General features: G+C 39.9%; 1 protein-coding gene across 3 annotated transcripts in view; it reads right to left on the reverse strand.

Moving 5' to 3' along the window:
* frmd5b (FERM domain containing 5b) overlaps positions 1-20,158 on the reverse strand; it is an 81,846-nt gene that overhangs the window by 20,883 nt on the left and 40,805 nt on the right. The gene's annotated exons all lie outside the window — the stretch shown is intronic.

Genomic DNA, 20,158 nt, shown 5'->3' on the forward strand with positions numbered 1-20,158 from the left:
CATCTGTGAATGCTCTGAAACATTACTGCAGCAGAAAAAGTCCCGAAAAAGCAGCAAGACAGTGAGTAGGCTCACTGCAGACTGGAAAGAAGATATAGGCCTTGTCATGCAATGCAGCCAAAAAATCTAAATTTATGACAATTTTTTTTAGATTTCTTTTTGTTTCTGTGGGCCTGTACTTGACCAAAAGAGTGAAGATGGACTGGAAAGGGGGAGAGATAGACGGGGAGATGAAGTGAAGCAAAGGGCCAGAGGATGAATCAAAGTCAGGTCACTGCATGGAGAAATAAGTCTTAAGTGAATGGTAGACACGCTGAGCCAGGTGTGATATGGGGGAGCCCCAGGATACTGTAACACACACACACACACACACACACACACACACACACACACACACACACACACACACACACACACATATATCAGATGTGACAGTTAACGTTATTCACTTTTGGAACTAGCAGTTTAACTCAGAGTAAATATGGCTTTACAAAAAGCTGCATGTACCCAATGTGACTCATTGAAAATCTATTTTAGTGAAGTCTTTATTTAGATTTAACTACATCATTAAGACGCATAGCTCCCACTGAATGCAAAATGAACCGTGAGAAGTAATTTGGTGTGTTATAACAGTGCCAACAAAAATCATCTGTGATGGACAACACTGCAATATTTCACCCCTCTTGGGCTTGTAGTATAGACCAAAAGTGATGTTGAGAAAGAAAAGGGAACAGTTACCTTAACTGATTTAAAAAGGGGTTTTCGTGACATACACATGCATTTCACATACACTTCTCCTATGTTGAATGAATGGACTTCAGTCAGCTAGGAGCAATAGGTGTGGTCATGCACTGAAAAATGCAAACGAATTGTGAACATTTATTAGACCACCACCCAGTGTAAGGTTTATATCAGAGCTGCTCTAAACTCACAGTGTTAGTAATTACCAAAATATTTTTTTATGTTGCTGTAATGGTTACATCAGTATGCACAATCAATATGATATTTTTAATGCTAAAATTATTGTTATTATCCATTCATATTTAAATTTTCTGTTTTAAAAAAGCAGAACAAATAGTAAAGCAGTAAATCGGGGTTTTTTAAAACACCAAAATTGCATTAATTTACTTGCATTTCAAAGAGGTAAATTAATTTAGTGGTTGAACGTTATGCTTGATTAATTTTTGACTTCTCAGTGAAGTTTGCTGTGCTGGTTGAAATCTGGTTATAAAAGCATGAATTTAGTTTGTTACAGTTTGCCTAAAAATATGTTAAATAAATATATATATTTTTTACTATTTTTTTACTATACGGGTGGTCCAATAGCACTGTAAATGGAAATTAAGTATATGTGGCAAAAAAAGAGTTTGTATAATTCTAACAAGCTTGAAAGTCAACATTTAGTCTGACCACCTTTATTCTTCAACACAGCCTGAACTTTCTTAGGCAAGCTGTAATTTCTTCAAGTAGTCTACAGGACGTCTCGAAGGACATTCAAAGCTCTTCTTTGGCTATTGCTGCCTTTTGTTTCATTCTATGTCAAGATGATCCCACAGTGATTCAATGATGTTGAAATTCAAGCTCTTAGGACGCCAGTCTATGACTGATAATGTTCCATTGTGTATTTTTATATTCAGGTATTAGGGGTGGGAATCAAGAACCAGTACTTTTAGACGTCCGGCTCCCAGCAGTTCAATTCCTTGGAATTGTTAGCCTGCTTGCCTTTCAATTCCATTCACAGCTCCGGCACAAGTACTACAATCAGCTGACTTCAGTGTGTGTGCTGGAGGAGAAAAATAGTGGTGACATCTACAACGTGGATATGAACATTATTTTTATTTTTATTGCACAAAAGGGTGAGAGCACAATGGTAAAGTGCAAACTGCATCCAGAACAGACACAAATGCATTTAGGGTTGCCAACTCTCTGAAAAATAAATAAGGGACACCTCGTGGCCAGGGCCGGGCAACCCAGTTGTCTTCACCCTTCCCAGTGTGGTGAATTTTCTAGCTCTTTTTTTGTGTGTGAAATTTTTTTTTTTTAACCATTTGACTTGAAGTTGATTTAAGTAGATGCATATTCTATTCTTTGTGATATGAACACATGTGAAACAAGTGATCATTTAGCCATTTATTTTTAGCTCAAAATGACAACATTAACACAGTAAAACAGGTCTCTTTCTTAAACAGAAGCCTGTCATGCTTAACTTTTGGGAATATAAGTAAATCTTTCTTTAAAAGAACTCTGTCCTGCTTAACTTAAAATAATAGAAAATAATAGAAAGAAAAACATTCTTGTAACAGTGCACATTTAGTGCATTTAGTACAATTGGCTTCAGGTATTATTTCAGCTTTTCTAATGCTAATCAGCTGCTCCTGTTTGTAAACCCGCTTGTTCCCATGATTACGCATCTTAACTCATCATCATTATTCATCTATGTATTACTTTTATGTATTAGTCATCAATTTGTTGTAATCATCTATCCTTGCAGTTGTTTATTACACAAAATAAGTTATATTATCACACTTCTGGCCACATAGCGCTGATATTCACTGCACATGCCCATATTAACTTTTTCCAGCCAGGTGTTTTCCTTTTCCCATTCTTCCCTTTCTCTGAGGGGAACAAACATTGCTGCTCTAATGCTGGGCTTACACTGTGCGATTTTTGGCCCATTTTGAGACGATTTTTGAGTAGTGCGACCGATTTGGTGATCAGACCGATTTTGGCCTTCATCGTGCGTCGTGTAATATACGTGGGGTAACGAGAAGTGATTAACACCTCACGACCAGCTCCCGATCATCAATCGCTCGTGAGGGTCTCACCACAGCCGCTCACACTGCTCACGCGCAAACACGTACAGTGGGGCAAAAAAGTATTTAGTCAGCCACCGATTGTGCAAGTTCCCCCACTTAAAATGATGACAGAGGTCAGTAATTTGCACCAGAGGTACACTTCAACTGTGAGAGACAGAATGTGAAAAAAAAAATCCATGAATCCACATGGTAGGATTTGTAAAGAATTTATTCGTAAATCAGGGTGGAAAATAAGTATTTGGTCAATAACAAAAATACAACTCAATACTTTGTAACATAACCTTTGTTGGCAATAACAGAGGTCAAACGTTTACTATAGGTCTTTACCAGGTTTGCACACACAGTAGCTGGTATTTTGGCCCATTCCTCCATGCAGATCTTCTCGAGAGCAGTGATGTTTTGGGGCTGTCGCCGAGCAACACGGACTTTCAACTCCCGCCACAGATTTTCTATGGGGTTGAGGTCTGGAGACTGGCTAGGCCACTCCAGGACTTTCAAATGCTTCTTACGGAGCCACTCCTTTGTTGCCCGGGCGGTGTGTTTTGGATCATTGTCATGTTGCAAGACCCAGCCTCGTTTCATCTTCAAAGTTCTCACTGATGGAAGGAGGTTTTGGCTCAAAATCTCACGATACATGGCCCCATTCATTCTGTCCTTAACACGGATCAGTCGTCCTGTCCCCTTGGCAGAAAAACAGCCCCATAGCATGATGTTTCCACCCCCATGCTTCACAGTAGGTATGGTGTTCTTGGGATGCAACTCAGTATTCTTCTTCCTCCAAACACGACGAGTTGAGTTTATACCAAAAAGTTCTACTTTGGTTTCATCTGACCACATGACATTCTCCCAATCCTCTGCTGTATCATCCATGTGCTCTCTGGCAAACTTCAGACGGGCCTGGACATGCACTGGCTTCAGCAGCGGAACACGTCTGGCACTGCGGGATTTGATTCCCTGCCGTTGTAGTGTGTTACTGATGGTGACCTTTGTTACTTTGGTCCCAGCTCTCTGCAGGTCATTCACCAGGTCCCCCCGTGTGGTCCTGGGATCTTTGCTCACCGTTCTCATGATCATTTTGACCCCACGGGATGAGATCTTGCGTGGAGCCCCAGATCGAGGGAGATTATCAGTGGTCTTGTATGTCTTCCATTTTCTGATGATTGCTCCCACAGTTGATTTTTTCACACCAAGCTGCTTGCCTATTGTAGATTCACTCTTCCCAGTCTGGTGCAGGTCTACAATACTTTTCCTGGTGTCCTTCGAAAGCTCTTTGGTCTTGGCCATGGCGGAGTTTGGAGTCTGACTGTTTGAGGCTGTGGACAGGTGTCTTTTATACAGATGATGAGTTCAAACAGGTGCCATTCATACAGGTAACGAGTGGGGGACAGAAAAGCTTCTTACAGAAGACGTTACAGGTCTGTGAGAGCCAGAGATTTTCCTTGTTTGAGGTGACCAAATACTTATTTTCCACCCTAATTTACGAATAAATTCTTTACAAATCCTACCATGTGGATTCATGGATTTTTTTTTCACATTCTGTCTCTCACAGTTGAAGTGTACCTCTGGTGCAAATTACTGACCTCTGTCATCATTTTAAGTGGGGGGACTTGCACAATCGGTGGCTGACTAAATACTTTTCTGCCCCACTGTAAACGTCGGTGAAAAAGATGGAGCAGCACGGCTGTGCAGCGTGTGCACTATCCACAAGCGATGGAGGCACAACTTGTAGAACTTTGGAAAGCTCATCCGAGCCTTTTCTATGTGGCATCACAAAATTATCACGACCACAACAACTGTGAAAATAGTTGGATTTACACTGCTGCTCAATCACAGCTGCCTGATAAATGTTTTTCATTATCAGTTTAGCAAAGTTGATGGTGGTGGTGTGTCTGTGTGAGTGAAAGACAGAGAGGGAGAGCGACAGATTTTCTGTTATAACCTTCATTTTATGGAGGCACAGTGTGAGCACTCAGGTCGCATCGGGCGGTATAGTGTGAGACCCTGCATCGTGACCTATGAACTTCTAACCTCTGCGAGTCAATCGTGCAGTTTGAGCAGGAGCTGAATAACGTGACTGAAAAAATCGCACAGTGTCTGCCCAGCTTTAGGTGTACTGTCGTCCGAGACTTGCACCGCAGTGTCGGCGTTTGGTTCCCTGTTGGCCATGCTTGTTGTTGTGGTCATCTGTTGTCTTCCGGTATTTTCTCCGCAAGCGACCTTTCCTCGACCAATGAGATGAGCGGTAATCTGAATTGTCATACTCAAATTGTCATAAGTGTGCTGTCAGCTCATTGGTCACAAAGCAGGAGAGGGGCTGGGAATTATGTTTTCAAACAAAGCGTTAATTCCATTAACATTTATAGACTACTTTTGATTCTCACTGTATTACGGGACAAAGTGCGTCCCTTATTAGCTCAATACGGGACGTGTACTTTTGTTTCGAAATACAGGACGATTCCGTATTTTAAGGGACGGTTGGCAACCCTAACTGCATTATACTTCCAACACAACTTTGGCTCTTTGCAAGTACTAGCATATACAGCATGCTAACCCTAAGCTAGCCCAGAACCCAGACTGTGTTAAAACTGAGTGAATGCAGACCCACGCCCAGCAACCAGACCCTGAACTTCAACAGGTAACAATGTTTCCATGTTTCTTTATACTGGTTTTTATCTTTGCTTTGTATTCATACTTAAATAGTAGGAGAAAGATTATATATGTGCCTTCATTAGAATAGGGATTTGTGTTGGTGTGTGGGACTGTAGCATATGTAGACAACGTGTTTCATGTAACAACAGATGTAATGAGTAGTGTAACAAATTAATTTCTCCTGCGAGTAGTTAAGTAATGTTCTGCATTACTTTTAGGAAAGTGTTCTGTGTAATATATGTAATACATTACTTTTTTAGTAATTACCCCAACAGGCAAAATACCTCCAACATGCACAAACATTTGACCAAACAGCATGCAATTAATTTGCACAAATGTAATGTCTTTGATATGCTGCTTAGCGATGGTAGTGACTCTCAAAGTGCAGCCAATAAGAACCCAATGAGAATCGATAAGTGATATCGATAATGGGATCGGAATTTCTAAATTCTTATCAATTCGCTTCCCTACCAGTTATGCTTTTACTGCATTGGCAGTGTATTTGGAAACACTGATATCCTTAAAAATCAAACTCTTTGCCATTGAAACACTTTCCAGTTAACAGTAGGATCAAAGTCTGATGGTACTTTTCTGCATTTATAATTGAATCAATTTTGACAACGTTGACAAGAAATGCAGGCTTTGACAGAGTCTCCACCGTGTTCTCTGTTTGCAGACACTCACTGTTATACCTCTCCCTTGATATCCTCACTATATAATAATGGAGATTTATTGCAGTATGTCTTAAAATGTCTCCTTTGAGGCGTATCACCATGGATTGGATGTACAGCAAGGGAATTTTTTTTGCCCCTTGTACACTGTACTGTACATATAGGATATATTTTGTCTTTGTTGTAAAGGACACTATAAAATATCTGACTCTGCCCTTCAGAAGACACAGTGTTCACATAAGTGTCACAAAACTGCAGAGTCAGAGAAAGTCATAGGCAGATATGTGAGAACGGGAGAAAGAGAAGGGAAAGGCAAAACCAAACAGAAAGTGAGATCAAATTAAGAGAGAGGACAAGAACGCAGGGAGACGACGGAGAACAAAGAAGGCCAGATGACTCTGATTAATATGTCTCTATCCAACACCACAATCAATAGGGGATAGGAGAATAACTGCACTGAAGGACTGGTTCATGTGTGAACCACAATCTATGCTCAGGCCTGCTGAGACATATCATGTCGGACAATGTGTGAATCTATGATGAATCCTGTCCACACTTTCATATCACTCAGTATCAGATCAGATTTTTGAACAATTTTATTATTTTATTTACTCTGTTTCGTGTGGTGTTCCACTTTAACAAATCTGCCTTGGTTTCTGTCTGAACATGAAGCCTTGCTGACAACATCATTCTCTTCTTTGTGCCAGTGAAGCTACATCACATGCTGAATGCTAAATGACCAGTGTGGCCTGTTCTCTCCTTATTTCTTGACAAATTAAGCAGATAAAGAAATCTTGAGATGATTCTAACGGTTGAGCATACATTCGGTAGATGTTCACTAGAACTCTCAATATGAGGTCCAAAGAGATGTTGATACAAGGTAAGGAGGCCATTATGGCCTTTAGGTCTATTATTTTAAGCTTTTTACTTATGTTTTTCAGGTTTAGCCCTTAGTTGAGGATTTTTGTTAGGATTATTATTTTTAGTTATTGTTTAATTGAAACCTAGCTTCTATTAGCTTTTCACATGCATTACCAGATTGCTTGTGTTTTGGTTCATTTTTTTCTAGTTTCCCTGAATGTTAAATGACTGTGCATATGTGTGTCTGGCGTCTGTATTTGTCAGTTTCTTCCTATCTAGTATTGTTACTTGTCTCTAGTGTCTTATGTTTAGCTTTACTTCCTCATGTGTCATTGTCTTTGATTGTTATTGTCTGAGTCTTGTTACCCTGTTGTGTCCACTTCTTCTAATTACTCTCATGTGTTTAAATAGGACTGTTCCAACAGTCTCTGTCTCAGCAAATTCCCTTGTTCCCTTGTATGGCTGTTGTAGAAGTTTGTTTGTTTTTGTGTGTGTGTGCACACGTGCACTTTTCCTCTCATGGTGTTATTTAAATCATCTTAATTAAACAGCTTATTTTTGTTACATCTTATATTCCTCCAAAGTCTGAATTTGTGGCTCCTTAGCGTGCTAATCACGATAGAGCTATTATCAGCTATCATTAGGTCATTGGGAATGGACATATCAGTAATCTAGTATGTTCTTAAAAAGAGAGCATGCACTGACCGCCCAGCAACACTAAAAATCTTTAAAGTCCGCAGTAGACATCTAAATTGGATGATTACAAAATTGTTTCATTGGTTAACAAAAATAACTTCGTAATATTTAGCCAAGTCAAGAATATCTTCGTAGATGTATCGTTGTTAAAGTTTACAGCCAAGTCTTTATGAATGTGAATACAGAGGGTTTATGACAAGGTGCAAACCACTGGTTACAATCATGAACCGGAACGCCACATTACCAGAAAGCATCTAACAAAACCGCCACAGGTTCTTTTTACAAATGAAACCAAGATGAACTTGTATTAACATGATAGGAAGAGGAAGGACGGAGAAGAAAGAACCAGCTCTTCACAGTGGAAATGTATAATGGTGCAAAGCACACTGTAAAAGCAACCCGAGACTTGTTCAAGGGAAACAAATGGGATGTTCTTCAACGGGCAAGTCAGTCCCTTGATTTCAACAAAAGGAAAGCATGCTATTCAGTTACTGAAGGCACCACTTCAAAGGAGAAAACAACATTTGGTGTCCATGGACACTAGACAGCCAGTCAACGACTGCAAAGGATTTCCATCAAGTATTAAAAACATTCCTTACATGTAAACATATGCTAGTTTATTTGAAAATGGGTGATTATGTATTAGAATTATTGCGATTCCTAAACACTTGATGCAATGCTTTTGTAAAGCCCTTGAATTGTCTGATTTAAAATCCACTGTGGCGAAGACAAAATTACAATTAATTTGTCAGTTAATTCAGAACAGTCTTTACGAAATGAATCTATAATGAAAAATCTGCCGCAAGAAATAACTTAGAAGCATGCAATTAATACGTGTTTTTAATGAAGTATTTGATCCATTCTTTAGCAAACACCAAAGCACAACCTAACATGAATCATGTTTAGTTGTGTCAAGATGTGCACTTACTAGACCTTTCCCAGGATGCACCAGGCTGACCCTCCATCTCCTCTGTCAGTGTGTCTGTATGTCATTGTCATGACAGACACCCAGACTCACCAGGACAAGCCTGCTGACCAGCCCAGGAGCAAAAATAGAAAGGCGCATCCCTCTTGCCCTCTCTCTCTCTCTCTCTCTCTCTCTCTCTCACACACACATGCACAAACACGCACACACACGCACACACGCACACACACGCACACACACGCACATTCACTGTTATAATGGATGGTGATACACCTGTGAAACCTCTAAATCCACAGCATTTTCAGAGCCTGTACCTCCCACTCGCTCCATCTGCTTAGCTCTGTAGTGTAAACTATGCAATCCCACTTAATCACTATGCTATGCTAATATGTGCACTCGAGTGTTAGTATATGCCATATCTTAGTGTGTGTGTGTGTCTGCCTGTGTTTCCCTGTGTGTGTCAGTGAGTAACTGATGGTCAATATCCATACAAGTTATGAAACAACAAAAGAAGAAGCAGGATGATTTGTCTCTGTCCAACACTTTAGAATATAAATGAAGAGGAATGAAAGATAATTGCAAAAGCCATTCATCAAGATTACTAGTCTTCCGAGAAAATATTTCCTCACTTGGGTAAGCAAGCAGACGTGCTTTTTATAGCTGCAGCAGAGGTAAACACATACATGTTCTACAATGGTTTCAGTGTCTCTTACAGCACATTTTAAGTGGTTTGACTAAGTAAAGAACTTCTGACCTTGATTTTCCTGTTGTGCATTATGATATAATCCTGTTGTCCCTAGTAATTTACCTGACTCTGCACTGTGATGCAGTTTGTATTACTGAAATCAAAGCACACTGTAACTTTGTCCTGTGCTCATTATTTGCTTTGACTAAACTATGTAGGATAAAGCACCAGAATAAAACTGCCCATAGGCAGCTGACCAAACACTTGTAATGTATGGATGGTGTTGTGTTCCATACTAATAAGATTCACTGAACTTCAGTAAGGTTTCACTTGCTCCACTGGGAGACAAAGACTGAAACATTATCGATCTGAAGTTAAGTGTTCTTCAACATCCTTAAACTCAGAGTTAAGCAGCAATACACTGTTGGCTACAGGGAGGAAATGCTATATGTTTCTAGTTAAAGCACAGTTTTATTGTTTTTGAGTAGATAAACTGCAGCTCTGTTATGTGGTTTGTGGTCATGTGATTTCATTGTGGGAATTGCTTCTCTCACTGCTTTCTCTCCTTTGGTTTTACTGCTGTGGAGGAAATAATTGGATCTGTGCTATATTTGGATTAAAACCCTTTTATAGTCAAAACATCATGAAACTTTGAAATATAATAACCTGCTATTAAGATAAACAGACACACATTTAAGACCTTGTACAAGAGGCTTTGTAGTGAGATTGTCTTTTGTTTTATATTCAACATAAGGACTGAAAAAAGGCCTTGGTAACGAAGTCTGTTATGCATCCTCTTTTTCAAGATTTAACACTCATGAAGTTTATAGTAATTGGGCTTTAAAAACAGAGTTATTAAGTTCTCTTAATTGGTAATGCCACATAACATTACACATCACACAGAGTAAATATCATTGCTGCCATATCATCCCATTGAACTGCAGAGAATTAGACATATTAATTAGTTAAATCTAACCCTCTTTCATTGACATACAGGGAGTGCAGAATTATTAGGCAAGTTGTATTTTTGAGGAATAATTTTATTATTGAACAACAACCATGTTCTCAATGAACCCAAAAAACTCATTAATATCAAAGCTGAATGTTTTTGGAAGTAGTTTTTAGTTTGTTTTTAGTTTTAGCTATTTTAGGGGGATATCTGTGTGTGCAGGTGACTATTACTGTGCATAATTATTAGGCAACTTAACAAAAAACAAATATATACCCATTTCAATTATTTTGTTTTACCAGTGACACCAATATAACATCTCCACATTCACAAATATACATTTCTGACACTCAAAAACAAAACAAAAACAAATCAGCGACCAATATAGCCACCTTTCTTTGCAAGGACACTCAAAAGCCTGCCATCCATGGATTCTGTCAGTGTTTTGATCTGTTCACCATCAACATTGCGTGCAGCAGCAACCACAGCCTCCCAGACACTGTTCAGAGAGGTGTACTGTTTTCCCTCCTTGTAAATCTCACATTTGATGATGGACCACAGATTCTCAATGGGGTTCAGATCAGGTGAACAAGGAGGCCATGTCATTAGTTTTTCTTCTTTTATACCCTTTCTTGCCAGCCACGCTGTGGAGTACTTGGATGGGTGTGATGGAGCATTGTCCTGCATGAAAATCATGTTTTTCTTGAAGGATGCAGACTTCTTCCTGTACCACTGCTTGAAGAAGGTGTCTTCCAGAAACTGGCAGTAGGACTGGGAGTTGAGCTTGACTCCATCCTCAACCCGAAAAGGCCCCACAAGCTCATCTTTGATGATACCAGCCCAAACCAGTACTCCACCTCCACCTTGCTGGCGTCTGAGTCGGACTGGAGCTCTCTGCCCATTACCAATCCAGCCACGGGCCCATCCATCTGGCCCATCAAGAGTCACTCCCATTTCATCAGTCCATAAAACCTTAGAAAAACCAGTCTTGAGATATTTCTTGGCCCAGTCTTGACGTTTCAGCTTGTGTGTCTTGTTCAGTGGTGGTCGTCTTTCAGCCTTTCTTACCTTGGCCATGTCTCTGAGTATTGCACACCTTGTGCTTTTGGACATTCCAGTGATGTTGCAGCTCTGAAATATGGCCAAACTGGTGGCAAGTGGCATCTTGGCAGCTGCACGCTTTACTTTTCTCAGTTCATGGGCAGTTATTTTGCGCCTTGGTTTTTCCATACGCTTCTTGCGACCCTGTTGACTATTTTGAATGAAACGCTTGATTGTTCGATGATCACGCTTCAGAAGCTTTGCAATTTTGAGACTGCTGCATCCCTCTGCAAGATATCTCACTATTTTTTGACTTTTCTGAGCCTGTCAAGTCCTTCTTTTGACCCATTTTGCCAAAGGAAAGGACGTTGCCTAATAATTATGCACACCTGATATAGGGTGTTGATGTCATTAGACCACACCCCTTCTCATTACAGAGATGCACATCACCTAATATGCTTAATTGGTAGTAGGCTTTCGAGCCTATACAGCTTGGAGTAAGACAACATCCATGAAGAGGATGATGTGGACAAAATTTGCCTAATAATTCTGCACTCCCTGTACAGTTGCTAACACACTTCATACTTTTCTTAAGTGGCTGAAATGACATGAATACATTTATTTCCTGTAGCTAAAATGGCAACCAGACTGCTTTCATGCCTTTGTGGGGCAATCGTGCTTGGACAGTCTCGGTCGTTGTGTCCTTGGGCAAGACACTTCACCCGTTGCCAACTGGTGGTGGTCAGAGGGCCCGGTGGCGCCAGTGTCCAGCAGCCTCGCCTCTGTCAGTGCGCCCCAGGGTGGCTGTGGCTACAATGTAGCTTGCCATCACCAGTGTGTGAATGTGTGTGTGAATGGGTGGATGACTGGTTGTGTAAAGCGCTTTGGGGTCCTTGGGGACTAGTAAAGCGCTATACAAATACAGGCCATTTACCATTTGTGCAAGTCAAGTATCGAAATGTGGCTGAAGTAAAATGCTCCGGTAATTTTACCACATCCTCTGTCAGCAGCCACTCTGAAATATCTTTTCTATTATTGTCCAGTTGATGTCTCTCATGCAAGTATATTTTGGGTTGAGATCAGGAGTTCTCAACGTTTTGAGTGTCAATTAAGGGAGCCATCATATAACTGACTGCTTCACCGACTTTGCTTTTATTGTAGTGTTTGTCATATATCTGCTCAGAGGGTGATGATTTTTGTGGTAATTGTTGTAACTGTAGTGTTTTTTTTGTTATATTTCTTTACAGCAGCTGTGTATTTCAGCATTTAAAGGTTCAGTCTGTTAGATATTGAATTGAAGAGAATCCCCCTTTCTTTTGCTCTGTTCCTATATAATGGTATGATATTGATAAAAACTATAGATTAATAGTCCACTCTTTTCTTATTAAGTACATGAGTAAAGTTTAACACTAGCCCACAGGTCGCACATTGAGAACCCTGGGGTTAGACTGTTAGAATTAAATTTGCTTTATAGCAAATTTACAGACAAAAAAAGCATAAAAACTAATCACACATATTCATTAAAACCACTTTCCTAGAATAACTCTACTTTCTAAAGGTTTAGGCCTTAACTATGTTTTCTTTATACTGTGATGTACAGTGTATGATCAGTTAAAATGAGTACATATATGAGTATATATTATTAATTATTTAATTAATTAATTATGTGTGTATTCTTGTACCGATAAAGTAGCTCGGGCTAATATTATCCTGTCAGCTTACATTAAATTCACTGAAAAAATCATTAAGCTTTGGCATTTGATTTCACTGGTCTTCCCTGATCAGAATAAATGAATGGCCTAGAGGTTCTGTTCCCCAACACTTGCATGTGTGCTTGCTCAGGTGTATTTGAGAGTGCCTGCAACCTCAGGTATAATTTAATGTAAGAGATCAAATAATCTTAACAACCATCTCATGAATATGGATTTTATGCGAGCCAAGGGGAACATTCAAGACTTGTGATAAATCACAAAAAAGCAGACAGAGATCTGTAGACCAAAACCAGTTTTTATGGTCACAGAAATCAACTTTTGAGTTCTAGAAAAGATGAGGATCCGAAAAAGGATTTTCTTTTGCCTCTTATATAACTCAAAAATTGAGGAGAAGACTATGCACACTGTTCTTACAGGTGAAAATTGCCTTTCCCGCTTTTTAGAAAGAAGTCCACTGAGTATGCTCCATTTATCAGTCCTCCCAGAGAAAGCTTTAGTTGGATCGAGACAGACTGGCTTCAGATTCAAGACTCACATTCAGTGCCTTTGAGGAACGATGGATTAGCTCTTTGCTCTTGGGAAGACACTCAAGCAGTTATGGGAATTTGCTAATCCAGTCTTTGTGCACTTACTAAAGCTTATGACAGCATCTTTCAGGATGTATAGTTGAAGATGTACAGCAGGAACATAGGGTAGAAAGACCACAGCGCTGAGCCATTTGATCTTTGCTATGTTTTGTCTGCGAATGTCATGGTTACAATTTTTATTTTATAGTGATGATAAACTAGTTCTTACTGGTTTCATCACAGTGTCATTACACAAATGGGTTTGATAGTTTTAATAACTGAAATAAAATTTAGCCTATACTTCAGTGAATGAGGTTAAATGAAGTGCATGACTAAATCTGACCACATGCAAGCGTTTTAACCTTCACAAGGCTCATGAATGCTGGCTAACATCTGAAACAATGAGATTTCAAATACAAGCAGCTGACCTCAAAAACTGCACATCCTAATTCTTCCATGGTGAGTCCTGGAGGAGTGGGATTAAGTTTGGCTAAAGTACACTAACCCGTTTTAGGCTCAGCTCAAACTCATATAAATCTGGGAAAGCTGAATGAATTATTTGTGGCAATAGCAGTAAACTTATGAGTAATAAGAATCGTAGCATTTTACATATATACATGTTCATGTATGTATCGGGGTTCTTATGAGATGCGTTGTGATAAGTGTAGTAGCATGGGCATGTGTGCACTGTGATATTAGCCACAGTGACTTCTGGGTAAATTAGATTAGTGCAGACCTGCCACAGGGAGAGGAATGTATTAAACAAGCAGAGGCCCGTAAGTGCTTTATGAAGGCACGCGCCGTGTTTCATCACAGCTACAATAAAAGTGATAAACGGGGAGATGGAAATAACCCAGACTGGGGCCAAATGATCACTGTGCTCCTTTAGTGGGAGCATCAACAGCAGCAGCACGCCGCTCTCTCAGCATGGCCAGGCCTTGCATTAGATTAATTATTGAGAGGGGTTCCATATCAGCTTGGGAAACACCACATCAATAAATAATGGTGTCATTTTAAGCTAGAGGATGGAAATTGCAACAACTGTGGGAATAGTTTTGAAAAAATTACTGCTTATAATAGCGTCTGGTAAAAGTGGTGCTTGACAACGTTTTGTTCCAGTTTTGCAACGCCACACAGCTCTCAGCTTTAGGTTAGCAGATGATTAAATGGAAGTATGGTTCACGGTGGTCTCAAACGTTGCCTGCTTCTTTGGAGCTCAACAACAAAGTTAATATTTAGCATATCTCAAAGCTCCACTGCATGATCTTTACGCTGATTTTTGCTGTTCTTTAAGAAGCTGTCCCTAAAGCTGCAAGCCTGTAAATGGCTTAGTATAATCTTATGATATGGTAATGTGTACTTTCCATATTCTACAGAGCGAAAGACTGTAGTGGATGTTCCTGTCAGTCAACGGCTGTTTGGTAAGAAGATTTACACTCAACATGCCTTCACTGGCAATCTCAGGGAAGAAATAAATCAGCTATATTGCAATGGCTTTTGCAGAAAGAAAGAAAGTGACTCGTGTATATTCTGAACATACACGAGTTACTTTAAATAAATAGACAACAGGCACCAGCACCATGGTGATGTAATAGTACTACTATACATTTAAATAACCTGGTGATGATGTGCACTGTATATTATACTAGGTTTCATTAAGCTTCTCTGTATGTTTGCTTAGTATATCTTACATTACTTAAATAAATAGGCTGTCTCCATAACAGCTGTAGTCACCCAGCTGTTTGCTCTAGCTGCATAATTCATGGACGCATGTGAGAGCAGTATTAAAGAACAGTATTTATTTATCCCTGACATCTTGCACGAATAGCCTCTTTGAAAGTGCATAATCTAAAAGTATAGCTAAGGATTTGTATCAGAACTCAATGGATCCAAACTCAAGACTCAAAACATCACTTTTCTTTCTCAGCAGCATGATTAAAAAGAGCATGGAATTCTTCTCTGAATTCAGTAGAGCTCAACTAAAAGCACAAGGCTATGCAGACCCGTGCTGACACTGGAAAAAAGAAAGTAGACACACTGAATAAAACCGTACTCAATGGCATTTCTATGGGGATGACTCACACCACTTCTTGTAGATAAAGCTCTCTCATTTCCATGTATTTTCCCCCAAATTGCATGAGACTGGGTCTTTATTTTCCTCTACAGCCATTAATTTACTGGTGATTCATTCTTGCTGCACAGCACAGTGACACTACTTTAAATTGCTCAGAATATATTGCTCGTCCTCAGATTTAATCTCAGTTCAACACAAGAAAAACACAGTGAGTATGAAGTCATGTTAGGAGAGGGACTTTTTGACATGAGTAAAGTGACTCATTTTGAGCTGAACATTTCAATTAAATCTTAGCTTTTAGAACAGGATTCGTGAAATATGGCTTTTTTCATGAAAAAAATATGGGTGATTCACAGTATAAACTCTCATGATCAAATCATTAAAACGTTGAAAACATATTAACAACTAGGGATAACCTTATCACCACCTACCTAATGCTATGTAAGTGCCCATTTCTTTGGTTTTGCTGCCCAAACAGTTATTGAGGCATGGACTACACTAGACCCCTTAAGATGTACTGTGGTACCTTGCACCAAGATATTAATACGTTATCCTTTAAATTTCAAGATAGGGATTCCATGGATTGGACTTTTTTGTCCAGATCTAGAGAATTTGGAGGTCAAGTCAACATCTCAAAGTCATTGTTGGAGAATTCAAACCATTCTTGAACCATTCCTCTTACTTTGCGGCAGAGCACAAAGAGGGGACAGCCATCAGTGAGTACTGTTTTGATGAAAGGGTCTGCAGCGTGTCAAAACAACATCCACATGTATGGGAGAACCCAAGGTTTCCCAGCAGAACATTACCCGAAGCATCACACTGCCCGCCAGCTTACATTCCTCCCATAATGCATCCTGTTGCCAGCTGTTCCTCAGGTAAGTGACACCAGGCCATCCACATGATAGAAAAGAAAACATGATTCATCAGACCAGGCCACCTGCTTCAATAGCTCCGTGGGCCAGTTCTGATGCACACATGGCAACCATTGGTGAACACGAGTCAGCATAGGCACCCTGTCTGCAGGTATACAGCCCCAAACGCAACAAACTGCACTGTGCATTCTGACAGCTTTCTATCAGAACGCGCATGAACTTTTTCTGCTATTTGAGCTACAATAACTCGTCTGTTGGATCAGACCAGCCATTTCTCCCTACGCGCATAAATGACCCTTGGCTGCCCAAGAACCTGTCACGGGTTCACCAGTGTTCCTTCCTAGGACCACTTTTGATGGATAGTAATGCCTACAGAGAGCTGCACTTTGGGAAATGCTCCGACACAGTCATCAAACCATCACAATTTAGCTCTTGTGAAACTCGGTGAAATCTTTAAGCTAGCCCATTTTTCTTGCTTCTAACAAATCAACTTTGAGGACAGAATGTTCACTTGCTCCCTAATATGTCTCACTCACTAACAGGTGCTATAATGAAAAGATAATCAGTGTCATTTGCTTCACCTGTCAGTGGTCATACTGTTATGCCTGATCAGTATATAGTCTTTTTTTCAAATGGACAACCAAATAAAAGGATACACGTACACGCACACACACACACACACACACACGCTCACACACACACACACACACACACAAACAAAAAAGGTGGTTGGTGATTCAGGAAAGAACAGATAAGTCTGAATAAAAGCCAACAAAGAAAAATCTACAGAAAAAAAATCCAAAACTAACAAAAGCAAGAGGAGGTTATGCGGGGAATTACAGGAAAGATAAACAGCCGAAAAGACAAACTGACAACTGACAAGGCAACACACAGAGTAACTACACAAGAGGAGCACACTAGAGGTGATATTAATGAGGGCAGAGGTGACAATCGAAAAAGTGAGAAAAATAAACCCAACGAGAGGAAGCAAAACAAACACAGACACACAAGCCAGTGTTTAATGGAAACAAGCAAAAAAAAGACGCGGCAGTGACCATGATGCAGTGTCTGGTTTTTGATAAGCATAAACATTTTGTAGGCAAAGCTGTGAGTCACAAGGTATAATTCAGCAAGAAACAATCACTGAATTTAAAATTCTGCTAATGAAGGGTGTAAGGAAGCAAAAGAGTGGCTGTTAACTATGGTGCCACACTGTGACAACAGCTATGGCAGTGAATATGATGATTTGACTGGCCTCTTTTCCTTGGCAACCCAGAGTTGACCATTATAAAATAGACCAGCCTGCCATTCCAAATTGATGGGCACAGCATGATTGTTCAGAATATTAGTCACCTTTTCTTATTCTTAACAATGTGGTTGAATAGATTAGGGCTCTAAATGAATGGATTCGTTTAAGGCAGGGGTGCTCAATACGTCGATCGCGATCGACCAGTCGATCGCAAAGGTAGTATTGGTAGATCGCATGGCATTAAAAAAATAGATGCCAGCCTATCATCCATCCCGTCACTTGATTGATACAGGGAAGCCAGTCAGATGACATCAGATTTTTTCTGACGCTTAGGTCGCTGCGCATGCGCAAACAGCGGCGCGAAGTGTAGTAAAACTGACAAGCTAGTCAGCGAGTTAACTCCAATTTTTAGCTCTCGGTTTTTTCTCTTAAACCTGGCCGTCAGCAGCTACTGTCCGGACTATGCATCCCTGGCTGATTCAATTCAGTGCAAGTCATCAGAGTAAACTCAGGTAATGACAAAAAATTTACATAGTTAATTGTGTTGTGAAATATTGGATATTGCGGTTATGCATGTATATACATTGTAGATATAAAGAATCCTCAATATATTTATAAATAAGTATATGTTTTGGATTTTTGTAGTGGGTAGATCATTTTGACTTGGTCATTTTATAAGTAGCTCACATGCGGAAAAAGTGTGAGCACCCCTGGTTTAAGGTTTAGAATAAACACCACCCTTTCAAGTTCATTATGATGATGGCGCGGACGACCAACCCACGCAAAGAGTTCAGTGGGTGTTTTATTCATCAGAAAAAGAGAATAACTAACAATATAATGTAGGGTGATGTAACCCTGTTAAAGTTGCACAAAGACATGCTTAAGCAAAAATTTATATACAATGTAGTGTCAATCTGTGAGACACTAACATGCTATGACATTGCTTGACTACAGTTTAATACACATATTTTATTTTCTCACTCATATGCCCCTAAAACAACCCTCAGCTGCAAGGGGAAAAGACAGTGATCCTCTTAAAAAGATGTTCACTGTCAGCAGGCTGCCATCTTTATTGCCCTTGAAGTGGCCCAGTGGGACTGAACAATGCTGGGACTGTTCGCAATCACTCCTCGGCTTGGTCTTATAAATCCTTTCTTGGGTAGAGGTTCGAGCTCCTGGGGCCTTCATTAAAGAGATGCCACAGTGGAGAAGTGTCCCTGAGATCAGGAAACCCATAAGAATTATTAGGACAACCATACTCAGTGTACGCTATTGCTTAAACATGCTGTTAGTGGAAGACGGAAGAGGGGGAGAGAGAGTTTTGGACAGAGAGATAAAAGGCTATGTGGAAAACGCAGGATAGTGCAGGATATAAAAAGGAAAAGAAATAAATAGAGGGAAGCCAGTACAAAAAGAAAGACAACCTTCACAGATGTCTTGTAGCCCCAGCTGAGCAGTCTCTCTGTCTTTTCTCTTAGAAAAATCTTGTGATGTGCATGAGATGAAAACAAGCCAAACCACAGAGCACCTGTTTTTTCGTCCTTCCTTTAACCTCTGATTCAAAGCACTGAGCACTGCTCTCACAATAAAGCCTGACACAATCTCAAAACTTTGGCTGAAAGTTAAAAAGTTTAATTACAAGTGTCCAGTCTTATATTTTCAATATTCCATATTTCAGACCAGATAGGCAAACAAAACATGGTGACGTGTACCATAAACAGCGGCCAACCTTCTTGAAATAGGCTGCATTTCAAAATAATATTCATGTTCACGGCTAACACCTGGGCTTTGTAGCTGGCAACAGTTCAGCTCTGCTATATACACAGTAATTTGTGTGGGAGAAATGCTTTACATACAGTATGCTCTATAGCAGTGGTTCTTAACCTGGGTTCGATCGAACCCTAGGGGTTCAGTGACTCAGTCTCAGGGGTTCGGCAGAGCCTCCGCCATGACATGCATGGCTCATTTTGTGCACCAGTAAAAAAAAAATCACATTTTATTTTTCACTAAAGAGGGGTTCAGTGAATGCGCATATGAAGCTGGTGGGGTTCGGTACCTCCAACAAGGTTAAGAACCACTGCTCTATAGGATGTGAGACTATAGTTTCTGCACTGTTTTAACATTAAATGCCCTCAACCTATCAGCAACAACTATAGTAGCAAACTGGTAACTTATTTTTGTCTCAAAAATGCTAATAATTAACCCATTAATTACAAGACAATATATCATTATGAAGAAAGCTGCAGCTAATTTGCATTCTCCATGCAATCAAAATACATGTTTGTAACTTTTTCCCAATGCACAGTCCCCATTAATACCTAAATGCCTTTTTACCACCCTCTGATTATCAGTCATTTAAGAAACATTTTAAATTCTTAAATAGCATCAGACT

The sequence above is a fragment of the Copadichromis virginalis genome, linkage group LG1, assembly GCF_057382275.1.
Source record: "Copadichromis virginalis isolate Kocher_CV1m ecotype Utaka linkage group LG1, C_Virginalis_male_GT1.1, whole genome shotgun sequence".
Lineage (NCBI taxonomy): Eukaryota > Metazoa > Chordata > Actinopteri > Cichliformes > Cichlidae > Copadichromis > Copadichromis virginalis.